We start from the raw sequence: 3,410 nt of genomic DNA, 5'->3' as shown, positions 1-3,410 counted from the left end.
TTCAATTAAGAAATCTGCTACAAAACTTAACCCAAAACTAACCCCGCTCTGAAATATATACATATACAAGAACTCCTCTCAAATGATACATATAAAATAGTCATTTGGTTTACAAATGGAATATACAACATAATAAACATATCAGAAGTTAACCAACTAACGGACTCAACTCCTCGAAGCTTTCACTGCGCAACTCTGATCTGTCTCTGAAACTGAAAGTGGGAATTGGTGAGCAACTCTGATCTGTCTATAATCCAATAACTAAGTCTTATAAACATCTACTACTTTGTAGAAGGAACCAAAGACTAATTCGGACCATAAGTGGTCCAATTCTTGTTCATAAAGAAAACTGGCTATAAGCCCAAATTGACTAAACAAGCCTATTAACTAAGGTCCAGTCCATCTGAGTCAACCAACGGTCAAACTGACGGTCATAAGTCAACTAAAAGTCAACGTCTAAGTCCAAGTCCAAGTCCAAGTCAAAGTCAACGGTCTACTGGTCTGGTCACTGAGTCAAACCGATTCAACTAAGGTTAACAGGGTCCACTCGACTCAGTCAGATACCCTGAGTCAGCTAGGTACAAAAACAGTCAGATAATCTGACTGGGATGACTAATAGGCAAACACTCTATTATAACTACTGTTTCACTAACAACATGATTCTAATACACAAATAATTCATTAATATAAAATTCAGTAATTCAATACAACTGAAATTTAAGCCTACCTGCGATACAACAGTTCCAAGCTTTCAATGAGGCTACCAATTGTGATTCTATAATCACCACTACCACATATTTTCTACTCTCTCAACTCAAAACACAATTACATCTTCACAGACTTCACTATCAACAATGCATCACCATATCTACTACTGTTCATTAGTTACAACCTCATTACCTATCCATCTCCTCCACAAACCAGAGTAACTTCAGCTAAATACCCTCTCCAACAACATTGTTGAACATTCAAATCCCAATTAACATTCATTCAAATAAAAACACCATCTTGTATATTTGCTTCAGTTACATTTCAACTCTAGTCAGTCACAAATACTGTGAATTTATCTCAATGGCATCACCACTGGTCTCATGAGCTGCAAACATTCTACTACTAACTCAGTACATTACCACCACCATCTCAGCATCAACACCACCAACTACGAAACCATTAACCTGCAACTCAATCAACAACAACAACAAAAACTCATTTCCATGTCCACACCATTATAGTGCCAGTTCCAAATCATATACCTTGTAGCTCAAACTACTAACCTAGTATTCATCTAACAGGTTCTGGATGTCATTCATAACACAATCTTATTAACAATAATAATTACCAAATCTCAAAGATAAACTACTTCACTTAGGAATTATAAGAATTATTACCTCAGATTAACTCCATTCCAGCAAATATAATTCAACTCCTCTTCTTGCTTAACTGGATTCTGCGATTCTTCTTAAGGTTACAACAACCCACCAATACAGTTCATCCAACACCACATCAATCCCATCATCACTAACAGTTCTCAACTAAACCCCAATTTAATTTCCAAATCTTCATTAAAACAGGATCAAGCCCTAACTACCGAGTTCAGGTTGTTCTTCAACTTCAAACTCTAATTCACGATAAACCCATCCTCAATCATCCTTCTATCACATCATTTTCATCATCGAATTCCTCTTAATCATCACTAATCATAACCTCAACAAATCTCAGAAACCCTAGTTCTTAACTTTAGGAAGAACATGAAACCCTAATTTCTTCGATTCACCTTCAGAACATCTTCGCTTCATCAATTCGATAAGAACCCCTCAATTCTTCATCTGTTAACAACTCGATTCACTTCTCAATTTCAAACCAAACCATACTTCTGATTCTTTGTGATTTACTATTTCAATTTCTAAGTATCCTCCTTGTAAATCACTGATTCAACCTCAACAATAACACCTACTACTATAACTTGATCCTTCTCGTCACAAAAACATCTCAACATCATCGATCGCCTTTATCAGAAACTCAACAGAGGAGAAGAAAAGAAACAGAAGAGAGAAGAAGAAAGAATAAGAAATGAGATATGGTTTATCTTCTTGGTGTGATGTCGATAATACCAACGAAAAGTGATAAAGGCACCCATCACTTGGATATGGGTAGCCAGGTCGGTCCACTTTCTAACTATCCAGATAATATCTTCTTCCCCGGTTTCCGATTGATACGTTCGAGTAGTCCATTCTGCGTAACTTTTCGAGATCTATTCAACGGTACTAGTTTCGTATCTAGATCGTTGTTAGATTAGTTCCTATTAATTAACCTTCGTGTTAAACTAATCGACTTTTTTGCGGTTAAATCGTCTCTTGACTAGTCTAATAGCGTTGACGAGTTTGAGGGTCCTTACATTCTCCCCACCTTATTCATTTTCGTCCTCGAAAATGGAACCATTATTCTGGTCTTCAAAAACTCCCCACCTTATAGAATAATCCCGTCTCTTGTCTAAGCGCAAACAACATAAACAAAACACAAACCTATATGGCTTTCTACAACTAAGATTTAAAATTTGTAGCTCTAGGTTCAACTACGCTGATTTAGATTCTATCAAATATGAAAGTTTAAGTTTCTTACCCTAATCTTTATAAAGAAAAACTATAAATTTTAGTCTCTAAGTTTCTTACGCAAATTTCTATTTAATAAAATATCAAACTGTAACTTCAAGGAAGGATCCTACGAATCTTTCTAAGTGAACTTACATCTATTAGTTTTCCAGATTAAATTACAGCATACTTCTATGATCGGTCATCTCTGAATGCAGTTGCCCTGTCAAGGTTGGCCAATCCCAACAATGCCTTCCTACAAATAGAGAAAACACAACCTTCACTATTCCCCATTGCTGGATTAATTAAATGCTAACTTATTATGACTAATCAATCTCTAAATTCTATTTTAACTAATTTAGCTTAAAAATTTTGCTTAATAATTTATATAAATAGGTTACATCATTTTAAGCAATTTAATCATTTTTATTATTTATTTATTCTAATGAAATTGAATTTTAATTCCAAATGAAACTATATTATTATAACTAGATAATTTTTAAATTCATGTACTATTAAGAATAACTTGATGTTATATCCATTATCCAAATTTTATTATTATTGTTATTCTTATTATTTCAACGTATCTATTTGCTTATTTCATTATGTGACTTGATATAAGTAAGTAAAAGCTAACAATTTTTCATAATTGTTTGGTATTAACAATTTTTTTAGTATTATTACATTTATTTCTTATTTCTTAAACTGATAAAAGTTAATCATAATTAATTATAATGCCAAGATTAATTTTTATTATTAATACTGGATTTAATTTGATCTAACTTTGTTTCCTTAAATTTATATCATCGCTAAGTAATCCTT

The 3,410-nt window shown here is 33.2% G+C and overlaps 1 long non-coding RNA gene across 1 annotated transcript; it reads right to left on the bottom strand.

Moving 5' to 3' along the window:
- Positions 1–660: 660 nt before the first annotated feature.
- On the bottom strand, positions 661–2,056 carry LOC113282344. The gene is made up of 2 exons (XR_003326837.1): positions 1,389–2,056; positions 661–1,175 (listed from the first exon to the last, which is right to left on the bottom strand). It is a non-coding gene; the product is annotated as an uncharacterized LOC113282344 (long non-coding RNA).
- Positions 2,057–3,410: the final 1,354 nt, after the last annotated feature.

Source organism: Papaver somniferum, chromosome 5, assembly GCF_003573695.1.
Source record: "Papaver somniferum cultivar HN1 chromosome 5, ASM357369v1, whole genome shotgun sequence".
Lineage (NCBI taxonomy): Eukaryota > Viridiplantae > Streptophyta > Magnoliopsida > Ranunculales > Papaveraceae > Papaver > Papaver somniferum.
This window is presented reverse-complemented; position numbering and strand designations above follow the sequence as displayed.